The sequence below is a fragment of the Marmota monax genome, unplaced genomic scaffold (genome assembly GCF_021218885.2).
Source record: "Marmota monax isolate L192 unplaced genomic scaffold, Marmota_monax_Labrador192_F-V1.1 WCK01_AAM20220418_F8-fsc00128, whole genome shotgun sequence".
Classification (NCBI taxonomy): domain Eukaryota; kingdom Metazoa; phylum Chordata; class Mammalia; order Rodentia; family Sciuridae; genus Marmota; species Marmota monax.
This window is the reverse complement of record NW_026693452.1, coordinates 4,755,184-4,771,534: the sequence shown is the minus strand read 5'-3', so window position 1 is coordinate 4,771,534 and position 16,351 is coordinate 4,755,184. Positions and strand designations below refer to the sequence as shown.

General features: G+C 40.3%; 1 protein-coding gene and 1 non-coding gene across 2 annotated transcripts in view; one reads left to right on the top strand and one right to left on the bottom strand.

Annotated features, from left to right (window-relative positions):
* Lin54 (lin-54 DREAM MuvB core complex component) overlaps positions 1 to 1,251 on the bottom strand; it is a 76,436-nt gene extending 75,185 nt beyond the window's left edge. The window contains exon 1 of the mRNA XM_046457660.1: positions 1,111 to 1,251. The gene's annotated coding sequence lies outside the window, so the exon portion shown is untranslated. The remainder of the gene's footprint in view (positions 1 to 1,110) is intronic.
* Positions 1,252 to 14,842: 13,591 nt separating this feature from the next.
* On the top strand, positions 14,843 to 14,918 carry Trnas-cga (transfer RNA serine (anticodon CGA)). The gene has a single exon. It is a non-coding gene; the product is annotated as a tRNA-Ser (tRNA).
* Positions 14,919 to 16,351: the final 1,433 nt, after the last annotated feature.

The following is a 16,351-nucleotide window of genomic DNA, read 5'->3' as shown; positions in this document are numbered from 1 at the left end:
AAACTTGCCAGGCGCGGGGGGAGCACGCCTGTAATCTCTGAGACTCTGGAGGCTGAGACAGGGGATCGAGAGTTCAAAACCAGCCTCTGAAACTTAGCGTGACCCTGTCTCAAAATTTATAAATAAATAAATAAATAAAAAGAGATGGGGATGTGGCTCAGTGGTTGAATCCCTGATACAAAAGAAAGAAAGATTTAATGAAAGATTTAAAGGCTGAATTCTACACCATTGAACTACAACATAAGCTTTAAAAGATCTATTTGAAATGAGCAGGTTGAATTTGAAGGTTGTGAATAGGGTAACAGTCTTCTAAATAAAGTTAGTCTAAGAGTAAGGAAGAAGTTGAAAGCGCCAATTCATTTTCCTACTTTGTTTGAATGACAACGCCACATAAAAGTTGGTAAGGCTCAGGTTTACACAAATGCTATTTACCAGTCACTCCAAGCCGCGTTTCTATATGCAGCCTGCTAGACGCTGAGAGTATACGGTGGTCCCAGTTTCTTCATCCCACCGACAGTCCCGTTCACCCGCACTCTGTTGGTTGTTTACCGTTGCTTGGCCAAGCTAAGTCCCAGCCCGCTCCCTTCCCCGTGCACCTCGGGAACATTATGACATTAGGCTGGTGGGCTTCGCGAGGAAAACGGACACATACCAAGAAGAGCTCATACAAAGGGGCGTGGGAAGAACGCGGCGGCGGGCAGCAGCGAAAGGAGGGGCTGGTACAAAGTGACACAGCAGCAAAACCGGTTCCCAGAAACCCAGGGCCGACACGGCCGGCTTATTCGGCCGCGCTGTAGCTTGTCAACAGACTCGGGAACCCTTCCTCCAGTCCGCCGTGCAGGCGGCTGGCAGAGTGCTGGCGCTGCCGAGTGACAGCGCCCTCCGGGTGCCGGCGGGGAGAGGCCGAGACCTGAGGATTCACCGCCGCCTGCGGCCCGGGGATGAAGCAAGGCGGTTTCCACCAGCAGGTTCCCGCTCCCGGCACGGCCCATTGGCCCAGGCTCCCAGAGGGAGCGGTCCGGCGCTCTCGGCCAGCGCGGCCACACGCTGTGGGGGCAGGAGCCCTTTCCCGCCCGCCCATAAGCCCCTATCTCGGGAGCTGACACTCACCAAAACCGGCGGCGCCGCCGCCTCCTTCTCGCGCGGCGCTCCCCGGGCTCCCAGCAGCCGCGGCGGCGGCGGCGCCTCCGAGACACAGACCGGGGTTTGTTCAAAATCACGCGCCCAGCGCCATTCCACCGCTGCATCCCATAATACGCTGGGCCCTCCCCGCCCGCGCGCCCCTCTCCGCCCGCCCCTCCACTCTGCCCGCCCCGCCCCGCCCCGCCTCCCAGCCGTCTTCCTTCGCCCCACCCCTTCCGCGGCGCCTTGCCCCTCCCCTTGGCAACCCGAGCTCGCGTCATTCCGCTAGGCTCGGTGAGTACGCTCGTGCTCCACGTGACTCCAAGTGGGCGCTCTGTCAAAGCTTTCGCACGGAATGTTCCATAGGACAGAGGCTGGCGGGGGGGTTGGGGGGAGACCCGGTTCCCGCCTGCAGTTGGGAGAGGCTGTCTCTTCGGCGGGCTACCTTTCCTTGTTAGGAAGTCTACGCTGTAGGTGCGATTTCCAGCATCCCCCCGGCTTTTTGAGGTTCTTGGGTCAGGAGGTGATCAATATTGACAAATACTCAATCTCTTCGACTTTAGACACAGATTTTGCAAGGGTCGCTAAAAAGACCTCAGGAGGATACCCAGTTAGAACTTATTTTGAAAGAGTCTTTTTCTCTTTCTGCAATACAGTATTCACCTAAAACATAATCAAAATTCTTTCTTTACCTTTTCCTACTTTTATTTTCCCTGCTATTTATAAGGTAACAAGTGTGGAGTCAGATATAAAGGCACTGAGGTTATTCAGTTAACAATTATTTGTGAGACAAGAACGACACAACTAAACAATAGTGAAATACAGAAGTGTGTAAATATTAAACGTGGTACGGTCTATAATTGCTAACGGAGCACTAAGAATACATAGGTCAACGTGAGACTAGCTTGGGACCGCGGCGTGGTGGGGGGTGGGGTGAGACATTGAAATGGAAACTTTGGAATCCAGCAGCCCAGGTTGTAAATCCTGGCACCTCCATTTATTAGTGTTTAAAGTTTAAGTTTCTTTTCCCATCTACAAAATATAAATGCAACTTCCCAGGATTCTGAAGGCTAAATAAGTGTCAAGCACACTCTCTGCCTCAAATGATTAGTTCTACTGGACCATACTAATCTGTCCAGCCTTTATAAACTCAAGGATTAGGATTTAGTAATGGCAAATGGCATGGAATTGGGAAAGTCTGTAGTAATGCAAGGAAGGGAGAAAGTATAACGATATACACAGATTTTGTTGGGGATCTGTAGTGTGACCCTAGTTTGTGAAGCACCTTGAGAGAAATCCTCATGGTGCTAGTGTGGGACATGTCTGGAATGAAGAAAGTACCCAGGCTACATTGGGTTTTTAGGGAGACAAAGAATCCCCAAAAAGGAAGAAAATTTTCCTTATTTTTTTTTTCTTCTTCTCCTCCTCCTTTTGTGGTACTGCAAATTTAACCCAAGGTGCTTTACCACTGAGCTACACCCCAGCCCTTTTTTATTTTTGAGACCGGGTCTTACTAAATTGCTGAGGCTGGCCTTGAACTTGCAGTTCCCCTGTCTCAGCCTTCCCAGTCACTAGGATTTCAGATGTGTGCCACCGCAATTGGCCTAGGCTGATATAATTCTGATACCAAAAAAAAAAAAAAATACCAAATAATAATAATAATGATGGAAACTTTTCTGATTTCATTGAAGACAAAACTGAATATTAAGATTTTTATCAAATCCAGCAATGTATTAATAAAATTCACTTCATGTCAAAGTATGGTTTATTCCAAGAATGTAGTTTAACATTAAGAAATCTCACGTGACTTATTAGAAAAACAAATGGAATCTCAACGTCATGTACATCCACAAGACTGGCATCCTAATTAAAATAAGATATATTCCATGTTTGTATAAATTCTCAAAATAGGCCAGACTCATTGGCACAGGCTTGTAATCCCAACAGCTTTGAAAGCTGAGGCAGGAGGATCGCAAGTTCACAGCCAGCCTCAGCAATGGTAAGGCACTAAGCAACTTAGTGAGACTCTGTCTCTAAATAAAATTCAAAATAGGGCTGGGGATGTGGCTCAGTGGTCGAGTACCCCTGAGTTCAACCCCCAGAACCCCACCAAAAAAATAAAATACTCAAACAGATTCTACTATCATGTATAACTAAAAATATTATAATAAATAATGGCATTCTTTAGAAATTCACTGTATAACATTTAACAGCTATTCTGAATTTTAAAAATTTTGTCAGAAACCTGACAGAAATGTAGAGAAACAGCAGCCATTATTTTACATTTTTCAGTGTGACCAAGCTAAATGCAATTAAAATTTTTTTTAAAAAAAGTATCTATACTGGAAAGAAGAGACTAAACAGTTCTAATAAAAAAGTCATAAATAGCTGGGGATGTAACTCAGTGGTAAAGCACCCTGGGTGCAATCTCCAGTACCAAAAAAGAACAACAAAGAACAGTTATAAAGAGTTCAGAGTTCAGGTTAATTGGTTGGCCTCTGGAGCCAATCTGACAGGGTCCACATCCTGGCCCTGCAAATTAATAGCTATGAGTACCTAAGCAAGTTACTTTCCCTTTCTGTCTTAGAGACCTATCTGTAAATTGGGAATAGTGCATACATCATAAGGTTGTTGTGACAATTAAGGAGGTAAAATGTGTAAAACACATAAGGTCTGGCATGTAGTAAGCACTAAGTGGTTGAAAGCTATTAATAAACCTATAACACAGTCTAAAAGAGAATCCAGTGTAATAAAATCTAGTCTAGGCCAGGCACAATGGCACACATTTGTAATCCCAGGGATTCCTGAGGCTGAAGCAAGGAGGATCATAAGCTTGAAGCCAATCTGGACAACTTCGCAAAACCTTGTCTCAAAATAAAAAATAAAAAGGACAGGATGTAGCTCAGTGGTAGAGCACCTTGGGTTCAATCCCCAGTACCAAAAATAAATCAATAAATCTAATTTTTTCAAAGAAAGCATTTAAGTTCCTAAGAGCCTTTGCTATTCAAACATCCATATTTCAGAAGAGAATCTTTCTTTTTGCATTTGCATGATGGCTCTTCCAAATGAACAAGATAAAGCAGCTCTAGCCAATGAACATGGGATGTGGTAGCCTCTATCCCTGATATGTAGCCACTAGCCCTGTGTAACATCAACTCAAATGTGGCTAGTGTGGATTTAGAACTGACTTTTTCATTTTAATTGCCATTAATTTAAATTTAAATAGCCACATGGGGCTAATGACCATAATACTGGAGCACAGAGGAATTGAAAAAAACTATTTAAAAATAAGGACAAGAGTATGGAAGTAAGAGTTGGGTAGAATTATTAGAAAACAAAACAGAATGTTATGTTATGTGTCAGATATACTGCTTGGTACAACAATATACACTCATTAATAAAGTTTTCTTAAAGTTCTTAAAATTGGTTAGTTTCTAAAAGATTAATCAGAAGTTCCTTAGTTCATGAGTTCATTTGTCAGAAGTTCAGAATGTCTGGGTTCAAGCAATTTACTTTAATTCTTTTTATTTTATTTCTTTATCTTATGGGGTTCCCCCACCACCAACAACGGACCCATAATCCCTCATTGCCAATTTCAAAATCCAAAATGTTTTAAAAATGAAAGGTTTGGGGCTGGGGATGTGGCTCAAGCTGTAGCGCGCTTGCCTGGCATGCATGCGGCCCGGGTTCGATCCTCAGCACCACACACCAACAAAGATGTTGTGTCCGCCGATAACTAAAAAAAATAAATATAAAAAAAAAAAAATGAAAGGTTTCTGGAAGATTATCACAAACCCATATAATAGAAAAGCCTGGCCCTATATAACATGTTATAAATAAGCTTTAGTAAAACCATTTAATGTCAATATTTACATATGTCAGTATAGAAATATGAATGAATTTAATTATGGGATTTGATACTTGACCATACCAGTTGGAAGGTGTTTTCTGAGATAATGGAAATGTTCTTTCTTTCAGACTCTTCCTGTTGCCCATGCTGATCTTGAACTCTTGGACTCAAGTGAGCCTCCTGCCTCAGCCTCCCAGTACTAACCGGGACTAAAGGCATGGGCCACTGCCCCCAGCTTATGGGAATGTTCTTTATGTGGTGGTGGTGTTTTTTATTGTTTGTTTCTTTGGTTTTTGGTACTTGGAATTAAACCAAGGGATGCTTTACCACTGAGTTACATCCCCAGTCCTTTTTATTTTTTATTTAGAGATAGGGTCTCACTAAGTTGCTTAGGGCCTTGCTAAATTGCTGAGACTGGCCTGGAACCTGAGAACTTGAGATTCTCCTGCTGGTAAGCACCACTACACCCAGCTGGGAATGTTCTTGACCTTGATTATGGTGGTGGTTGTGCAAGGTCTAAACTTTTCAGGTAAAATTAATAATAGATTAATTTTATTAATTATACCACATTAAACTTGGTTTTAAAAGAAAAAAATGAGTTTTAAAAAATTTGTGCATGTTCTTTAAAATCCAAAATATCCTCAATTTTCAAACATATTTGAACTCAAGGGTTTTGTATAAGGAAATTGATAACACTTTGAATACAAGTTTTTTCACTTATGGTACATAGTGTGATTAATAATGTCAAATGATCCCCAAAATAAAATAAATTCAACCACGAAAATCATCTCTTAGAGGCAGAAGCTTTCATTTACTTTTCCTTTGGCAATAATATTTTTTCCCTATAATAGTTATTTTTGCTTTTCTACTTAAAATGAGAGAAGTATTCTCTGTAATTTTCTGATGCACTAGTCCTTCCAGGGGTATAAACACCCCAATGGGTAGGACTGGGGTTTCCCACGTAAAGAAATATAATGCTAATATTAGTCATCCTGAGACGAGGCATTGTCTTGAGACAGGATATGGGGACTTGAAAGAAGGGCTCAGACTGATAGAGGGGGAGTGTGTCCCCTGAGGCTTTGCTCATTTGGACTTGGACATACATTATTTCAAGGAATGTACCCATCTTCTTCCACCCAATAGAAGGAAGAAGACATCTACTCGTAAAGATACTAGAAACTAGGCAGAATTTTTATTGCAAAATATCTGAAAATTCTTCATGGCTTATAAAGGCAGGCATTTATTTTTCTCATGAATTAGCTGGGTTCACAGATGTAGACTGGGTTTAGTTAGTCCAAGTTGGAACCCAGGCTGATGATTGGGTTCCCATCAGTTTCCATATATCTTAATTCTAGGGCCCAAGCTGATAGGCACTAGTTACCCAGGGCAAGCTCTTTTTCTAGTGAATCATTGGAAACAAGGGTATTAAGGGAAAGGTACTCAGTTTATGACAGGGATGGGGGCCAGAGAACAAGATGTAGTCCTGAAGGGCACAACCCCAAGGAACTACTCCCTTCTACTAATCCCATCTTCTACAGTTTCTACCACCTCCCAATAATGCCATCAGCTATAGACCTATCAATGGATTAATCAGCAACAAGGTCAGAGTCCTCATAATCCAGTCACTTCCAAAGAACCTCATATCTGAATATGGCTGCATTGAAGACCAGACCTGCAACACATGAGCATTGGGGGGACATTCCAGATGCAAACCATAACATGGCCAAGCCCAGCATTAATGAGGTGGAAGGAATATATTTGTTGTACTCTAGTGAAAGGTTCTGCAAAGATATATGGCAAAGGATACACAGACATACATTTCTAGTAGAGAGGAGGAATAAGAAAATGGGAGCAATGATCCAAAACACCACAAAAGATAAATAACTATGAAGACCCCTGGAACATAGGTCTGCATAGTCGTAGCATACTAGGAGAAGACTGGGACACTTTAACATCTTATAATCTCAATGAAAATATCTCTTTGCCACAAAAAAATGACTCTTGGTCTTATGTAAACTGTTATGCCCACACAACATTTACCTCCTACTTAATAAAATTGTGACTAAAGGCTTGGTCCCCAGGAGCCAATATTGGAAGTATAGAACTTTTGGGACATGTGACCTAGTAGGAGATCTTTCGGTCACTATTCTTTGTTCCTCTAAGGTAAAAATTCTAGAGCTGCACACTGGCCTGGGATCTGTGAACTCATAAAACTGCCCACAAAAGCTATCTGCTACATAGTTGTAATTTACTATCTATAGTAAGTGGTCTGCTTTCAGCTGCAAGTCACAGAAAACCCAAGTATAAGTAGCTTATATATCCTACTAATATATTTGTACCTTAAAAAATAAATACTAGCCAGGCATGATGGCTCACACCTATAATCCCAGCAGCTCAGGAGGCTGAGACAGGAGGATCTTGAGTTCAAAGCCAACCTCAGCAAAACCGAGGTGCTAAGCAACTCAGTGAAACCCTGTCTTTAAATAAATTACAAAATAGGTCTGGGGATGTGGCTCAGTGGTTGAATGCCCCTGAGTTCAATCCCTGATACCCATAAATAAGTAAGTAAGTAACTAAATACATACATACATACATACATACATACATACATACATACTATAAAATACTATTCTTGTTTAATATTATAAGTTTGTCTAGGGTAATTCTACAAAGATGTCATTTAAAAAATCCAGCTAATTCCTCCTCTCCATTCCACCATCTTCAATGTTTTATTCTTGGATTTGGTCTCTCATGGTTGTCAACTAGTAGCACATCAGCATAAAACATACAATATACAGCCAGGTTTGGTAGTATAATCCCAGGGATTTGGGAAGCTGAGGGAGGAGGACCACAAGTTTGAGGTTAGCCTTGGCAACTTAGACCCTCAGCAAGTTAGACCCTGTCTAAAATTTAAAAAAAAGGACTGGGGATGTAATTCAGTGGTAAAGTGCCCTTGGATTCAAAGCCCAGTACCCAAATCAAAACATATAATATACAAATATCAGCCACAGAAGAAGGATATTCTTCCCAAGTGCTTTTTCTGTTTTAATACCCGGGATTGAATTTGTGATCTGCCTGCCTCAGCCTTCCAAATTTCTGGGGTTACAGGCATATGCCACTGCACCCAGCCTAAAAGTTTTTTAAATTTTTTCAATACTGGAGATTGAACCCAGGACACTCTACTACTGAGCTTCCCCCCAGCCTTTGTAATATGTCTTTTGAAAAACTCTGGATGTCTTTAAGATCTTTCTCCTTATCTTTGGTTTTGGTTTCCAATAATATGAATATGTGCTATGTGTATAGTACTTCATCCTTTTGAAGGTTCTCTGAGATTCCTTGGATGTACAGTTTGATAGCTTTCATAATTTTGGAAAACTCTTTTATTATTATCTCTTCAAATCTTTTTTTTTTCCTGACTTATTATTTACTCTCTTCTCCTTGGATTTTTCTGTGGTTTGGGTATGGTTTGAATGTTCCCCAAGGGTCCATCGTGATTAATGTTTGGTCCCCAGGGGGCAATACTGGAGGTGGTAGAAACTTTGGGACATGGGACCTAGTGGAAGATCTTGGTAGTTCTCATACAACTCCTTAAATTCTCAAGAGAGGAATGTTACAAAAGGAGCAAGTCTAGCTGGGCATGGTGGTATATGCCTATAATCCCAATTAGTCCTTTAGCCCAGGAGTTCAGGGCCTCATTGCTTTAAAAATAAATAAAAGAAGAAAGTCTAACTCCTCCCATCGTCTTTCTGCTTCCTGACTTTAAATGTGAGCGGTCCCTCTGACACATACTCTGGGCATTGCCCTTTGCTATGAGGTCACACCACCAGACTGAGTGATGCAGCTACCATGTCTTTAAACCTCCAAAACTGTGAGCTACAGTAAACTTTTCGTTTTTATAAAGTCAGCTGCCCCAGGATTTTGTTGTAGTAACAATGTTGACTAATACAAGTTCCATTACATCTATGTTGGATTATTTTGTTCCATAACTCTTGGATGCTGTCTCTCCTCTATTGCCCCTGATTTTTTATTCCCCCCACCTCAACTTTGGTTCTTTATTTGAGTTCTTTCTATTGACCTATCTTTAAGTTTTCTGATTATTTACTTGGCTATGTTAAGTCTACTCATAAGTTTGTTGAAGATATTCTTCATTTCTGTTGATGTGTCTTTATTTTTAGCATTTTGTTTTTAAATTTTTCTTTTGTTTTCACCTCTATTTTGTTCACTCATGTTATATATATTTTCTATTGAAGCTTTAACATATTTATCATAGTTTTCTTACTTTCCCTGATAGTTCTGACACTTTTAGATTGCTCTTTTTTTTTTTTTTTTTGTACTGGTGATTGACCCCAGGAGTGCTTTACCACTCTACATCCCCTGTCTTTTTTATATTTTATTTCAAGTTGTTGAGGGTCTTCTTAAATTACTGGGGCTGCCCTTGAACTTGCAATCTTCCTGCATCAGCCTCCCAAGTTGCTGGGATTACAGGCATGAACCATTATGCCCAACTGGATTGCTTTGTCACTTGATGATGGGGGGTGTTAGTGTGTGTGTGGAGAAGGTATAACACATTTCTCATAATTACTGACCGACTTCTGGACTCTTGTATGCGTAGAAGAGACTGAGGTAAATAATATTTACACTTGGAAGTGGGCATGCATCTCTGCCAGGCTGTTGATGTGAAAGGTTGAGTTTTAGTTGAGCTTGGTTTGGGTTTTGTTGTTACTATGGTTACCTCCAGTGAACTATCATTTTCAAATTCCTTTAGAGTTATTTTGTACTTAGGGTGAGGGCTGGTTTGTTTACTCAATGCTGCCCTTCCACTTTCAGATTAAGTTTTCTGTGCTCCTGAGATCCAGAGTCTCTCTCCAAGCTCATGCTCTTTTCCCAGCAGTAAACTGCTTGTTACTTGGTGCTTACTAGACTGGTTGGGATTGGTGGGGGAGCGAGTCAGTTTTTCTGTGGTCCTGTTCCGACTTCAGCCCTAGGTAGGCTCTGTGTCCCTGGACCTTGGATGGGGCTTTACCCCTCATACTGACCCTCCTCCAGATTAAGATCTTTAATAGTCAGGGTCCAAGACAGTTTCCAGTCCATCCTCCAGGGGCAGAAGGGTTTTTTCCCCTTTTCCTTTTCCATCAGTTGCAATGGGTTTCCACCTGTCCCTAGGGAAACAACAGAGTATTCTGTTTCAATATGTTTCCTCATCAATATAAGTCTTGCTCCTTAGGGAATTAAGGTCTGGGATGTTTATTGTCTTTCCTGCAAGAGCAACTAGTCTTCTCCTCTAGGCCAATAACCTCCTGCCCAGAACACTTTCTCTTCCACCCTGCTCCTAATCTTTGTCCTGAGTGTCCAGGGCAGGTTCATGGAGAAAAGCCTGTGAGTGGATGTGGATTTCCTTGATTGTGGCTCCCGTTGAGTTCAGTAAGCATACCAGCACACATTTAGTCTTAGCAACTTATTTAATAATTTAGTTGATTTCTCCTTTGCTGTTTGCATGGTTTCCATATGTCCTTTCCCATGCTCTGCCACAGATTAGCCATTGCTTGCATCTCATCTCTTTTTAGAGGCACCTTTCCTTGTATTTCAAGCCAGTTTTGAGATCCAAAATTAAGAAGGATCTCAAAGTTATGATTTTATAGATTATCTAGTTTATTGTTGTTGAAGTGGCAATGATGCTTTTTTTAGCTTTCTGTGCTTAGACAAAACCATGAAGACATCCAGGTGTTAATTTAACTACGAGGCTCTGAGGATCTCTATTGTTGGACCCCAGTGCACAATGCTTATTTGTTTTTACTGAGAACAGCCACTCTTACTCTCTTAAATCACCCTTTCCTACTTATCCTCTGGCTCTCGGAGCCAACCCAAGGTTTACTATCTGCTTCTCATTGTTCCCACAGTTGGCATATCTGGAACATCTTTTCCAGTTTACCAGGATTGATTCCTACTCAACCCTTGATTTGCGTGCATCTTGATTTTAGTAGCAAACACAGAAAGGGAGATTTAGATAGAAACATCAAACTTAGTGATATGGATATTTTCTAGGTTTCCTATCTTTATTCAATTCAACATACATTTTTCTTTTCTTTTCTTTCTTCCTCCTTCTCCTCCACTTCTTTTTCTCCTCCTCCCCCTTCTCCTTTTTTTCCTCCCAGTACTAAGCATTGAGCCTAGGAACGCTCTACCACAGAGCTCTTTTTAAATATTTTTAAAATTTTTGAAACAGAGTCATGTTAAGTTACCAAGGCTAGTTTTGAACTTGTTATCTTCCTGCCTCAGCCTCCTGAGTCACTGGGATTACAAGTCTGTGCTACCAATCTGACTTCACATATATTTTTGAGTGCTTATTAGGTACAAGGCTTAGACTTCTAGGCATCAGATGGTTTATAAAAATGAATCAGATGCTGGGCATGGTGGCACATACCTGGAATCCCAAAAATTTGGGAAGATGAGGCAGGAGAATTTAGAGTTCAAGGCCAGCCTCTGCAACTTAGTGAGACCCTGTCTCAAAATACAATATAAAAAAGGGTTAGGGATGTGGCTTAGGAGTTGAGTGCCCCTGGGTACAATCCCTGGTACCAAAAAAGAAAAGAAAAAGAAAAATCAGCCTATCACATGTCTTTTACCCTCCTTTACCATTGCAATTTCAACTATGTAACCTGTTGGAAATATGAATAAATGAGAGTCATCAGACAGACACAAGTGGCCACTGGATGGTATAACAAAGTCTCCGGTTATAGTGAGAAAGAGAAGAGGGTCAGAACACATGGATTAGACAGCACTATGGCACCTGTGATCCCAGCAACTTGGAGGCTGAGGCAGGACGATCACAAGTTAGAGGCCAGCAAGACACTGTCTCAAATTAAAAAATAAAAAGGGCTGGCAATGTAGCTCAGTGGTAAAGCTCCTCTGGGTTCAATCCCCAGTACCAGAAAAAAAAAAAAAAAAAACAGAACACAATGGATAGGAATGAGTGTAAACTATGAAGATCCATGAACCTCCAAATAGAAAGATGGTATGGGCTCTGGTAGTATTCCTTAGAGGACCTGCTGGGCATCTTGACACCAGAGCAGCTTTGAAGAAACACAACAGTTGTGCTGAAACTTCTCTTGCTCTGTAGATTAAAGGCTAATTTTTCTTTCCTTTTTGCTTCCTTTTCCTTCTTGCTCTTTTATCTTTTCTTTCTGTTTTGTTTTTACAGCACTGGGGATAAAACCTGAGGCCTTGCACATGCTAGGCAAGTACTCTACCACTGAGCTACAACCCCAAACCCATTAACTGTTTTTTTCCTTTGTAAAAAATTTGGTTATTTTTATATATACATGATAGTATATCTAAATATAGTGTATTTTGACATATTATACATACATGGAGTACAACCCATTTCAATTAGGATCCCATTCTTGTGGTTGTACATGATGTGGAGTTACACTGGTCATGTATTCATATATGAGCAAAGAAAAGTTATGTCCCATTCATTCTACTTTCTTATTCTTATCTTTCTCCCTTCCCTTCATTCCCTTTTGTCTAATCTACTGAACTTCCATCCTTCCCCTCCCCTCTTATTGTGAGTTATCTTCCACATATCAGTGAAATATTTGACCTTTGGTTTTTTGGGATTGCCTTATTTCACTTAGTATGATAGTACCCAGTTCCATCCATTTACCAGCAAATGCCATAATTTCATTCTTCTTTATGGCTGAGTAATATTCCATCATGTATATATACCACATTTTTTTATCCACTCATCTGTTGAAGGGACCTAGGTTGGTTCCATAGTTTAGTTATTGTGAATTGAGCTGCTATAAACATCGATGTGGCTATGCCTAGTAGAAGAAAAAGTAGGCCCAACTCTCCATCATGTCAACACAGGAACCGATTTCCTCAATAAGACTCCTAAAGCACAAGAAGTAAAATCAAGAATCAATAAACCGGATGGTATCACACTAAAAAGCTTCTACACATCAACCACTAAGTTTTGAAGTGAGAACCAGAGAGGCTATTTCCAGGTACCTCAACAAGGAGTCACAGTCTCCATGAGACAGGAAGTACTGTGACTTCCACTACCCATGGCACTGTCACTTAAGGTATTCCTGCAGTTGGATCTGAGCTCTAACAAATAGGCAAAGGAGATGGAAGTCTACATTAGGGAACCCAGAAGCCATGAAGAAGCAAGACAGAACCCTGAGAACAAGTGGCTTCTAATAAATTAAAACTTCTGAGAAGACAAAAGACAACTTAAACTATAAATAAATATGTAAGTGCATAAATATAAGCACTCAGACTAAATTCAGTACAGTTCAGTGGATTAGACAAAGGAGAATGAAGGTAATAGGAAAGACAGTAGAATGAATTGGACATAACTTTCCTATATTCATATATGAATACATGACCAGTGAAACTCCACATCATGTACAACCTCAAGAATGGGATCCTAATTATAATAAGTTATACTCCATGTATGTATGTCAAATTATACTCTACTGTCATGTATATCTAAAAAGAACAAATAAAAAATTTTAAAAAGACTAAATTCAATACATATATATTAGAGTATGAAACAAAAAGCATAATTTTATTCCCTTTTAAATTAAGGCTTTATATTCAGTGAAATGCACAGGTCTTAAGTACATAGTTTGCTAGATTTTGATAAATCCATATACCTATGTAACCCATACCTCCATGAACAATGTAGAACATTTCTATCACTGTTTCCCATTGTCCCCTTCCAGGCAATTCTCATGTTATACTACCATAAATTACTTTTGCCTGATTTACAACTTCATGTAGATAGACTCCATTGTATGTTTTGTTTTGATTTTTTTTTTTGTACCAGGGATAGAAACCAGGAACACTTAACCACTGAGCATCAGCCCTTTTTTAAACATATTTTATTTTGAGACAGGGTCTCACTAAGTTGCTTAGGGCCTTGGTAAGTTGCTGAAGCTGGCTTTGAATTCATGATCATCCTGCCTCAGCTTCTGGAGCCACTGAGATTACCGTGCCCAGCTAATAAAAATGTTTTGAGGAAAGGTGACAGGCAAAAGAAGATCTAACATATGAAATATATATAAAATAATTATTTCTGAAGAAAGAAACGAAAGGAATAAAACAAGTACAAATAATTATAACTAAAGAAAATGTTATAAAAAATTGAAACTCTACATTGAAAGAGCACACTGTGACCTGAGAACATTAGCCCAGCATGACCAACTACTAACCTTCTGGACTTTAGAGAGAAAAAAACTGGGGCAGCTAGGCAGAAATTATAAGTGAAAGAAAAGAAAACTCTAATGGAATTTTTTTTTTCCAGTGCCAGGTGTGGTGGCTCATGCCTGGAATCCCAGCAGCTCAGGGGGCTGAGGCAGGAGGATTGCAAGTTCAAGGCCAGCCTCAGCAATTTAGTGAGCTGTAAGCAACCTAGTGAGACCCTGTCTCAAAATAAAAAGTAAAAAGGGCTGGGGATGTGCCTCAGTGGTTAAGTTCCCTTGAATCCAATCCAATACCTGACACCAAAAAAAAAGATTTTTTTTTTCAGCATTACTTATTCAGAAAAGAATGGAGTAAGTACCACATTAAGATTCACAAGAAGGGTCTGTGGAGACTGCTCAGTGGTAGAGAGCTCATCTAGGATTCACAAGGTCCTAGGTTCCATCAGTGCAAAACAAAACAACAAAAACAGATTCTCAAGAAATTTAAGTCAGTTTACTATATCTAACAAAACCGATTTTGAAACATAAAAGTATAGCACAAGCTAATTATTAATGTACCAGAACATGAAGGAATTTGGTTTCCATGAGTCCTTCCTGAGGAATTTAATAAAGAACTTGTTTCAGACAATCATAATAACTATAGAAATATTATTAAAAGATGGGCTGGTATATAGCTCAGTTGGTAGAGTGTTTGCCTCGAATGTACAAGGCCCTGGGTTCAATCCCCAGCACCACCACCCAAAAAAAAAAAAAAAGAGAGAGAGAGAGAGAATGAATGTGGAATAAGTGTAAAGACTCAAGTGCGAAGTAAACAGCAAATTACATACAAATCATCTATGATCTTTTTTCTTTTATGGTGAGGTATATTTGAGCTGAGCACAGTGGACATGGAATAAAAGATGTGCCAGGAAAAAAAAATCCCAGGATGATTTCCTTTGCATATTTGTAGGAAAGTTGTGAGAGGGTGATATTATGATGTTCAGATGTGAGATGTCCCCCAAAAGCTTACGTGTGAGACAATGCAAGAGAGTTCATAGGGGAAATGATTGGGTCGTGAGAGCCTTAACCCAATCAGTGAATTAATCACCTGATAGGGATTAATTGAGTAGTAATTGAAGACAGGTGAGGTATGGCTAGAGGCGGTAGGGCACTGGGGCATGGATTTGGGGTATATATTTGTATATGGAGAGTGAAGTCTCTCTCTCTGCTTTCTGATCATCTTGTGAGCTGCTTCCTTCTGCCACACTCTTCTGCCTTGATGTTCAGCCTCACCTTGAGTCCTGAATAATGGAGTTTACTGTGTATGGATTGAGACCTCTGAAATGATGAACCCTCAACTTTTCCTCCCCTAAAATTGTTTTAGTCAGATCTTCTAGTGACTGCAGCAAAAAAGTTGACTAAAACAGGTGGAGATCATCTAGTTGACTGTAACAGTAGGAGATCCCCAGACAGGAATATGGCTTACTAGACCAGAGTTTAGTAAGAGGAGTTTATAAACCAATGGTGTGGTCATCTGCTAGATGCTTCTCAAATTTTGCTGTGAAAGAATTACTAGGGGAATTTTATTAATGCGACAGTTTTGATTCAGTAGGTTTAGGCCGGGAGCCAAGGTTTTGCATAGTAAAAGAACGAGAACTAAGATTTATGCACTTCCCTCAAGTTAAGTCAGGTGTTCCTAGCTAACTTCTTGCTGAGCAACTGAAAAGAGGGAGAAAGAACAGCCCTTTTGGGCAATCCAGGTTTGCTGTTTTTTCACTGCTATAAGTAAAACCTAGAAATATACAGCAGTCTCTTTAAAGTTAGGTAGGGGGAATGTGTAGTCTAGCAAGAAAAGTACTTTCTATGTCAAAACATTCAATAAAATGCTGCTTATAATAACTAGGAGGGCAGAAAACTTCTCTGTCTAGATTGTAGGTCTAGGGGAAGTGTCTGAGAAGAGCCAGCTTGTGTGTATTGCTGTTTTTGTTGCTTTCAGCAAGGTATTATGAACCAAATTTTAAGTCAAGTTAAAAAGAGAATATAATGTCCAGAAATTCTGGACCTTCACTATGTTAAAAAAAAAAAACACACACACACACACAACTAGGGGCTGGGGTTGTGGCTCAGCAGTAGAGCGCTTGCCTCGCACGTGCGAGACCCTGGGTTTGATTCTCAGCACCACATAAAAATA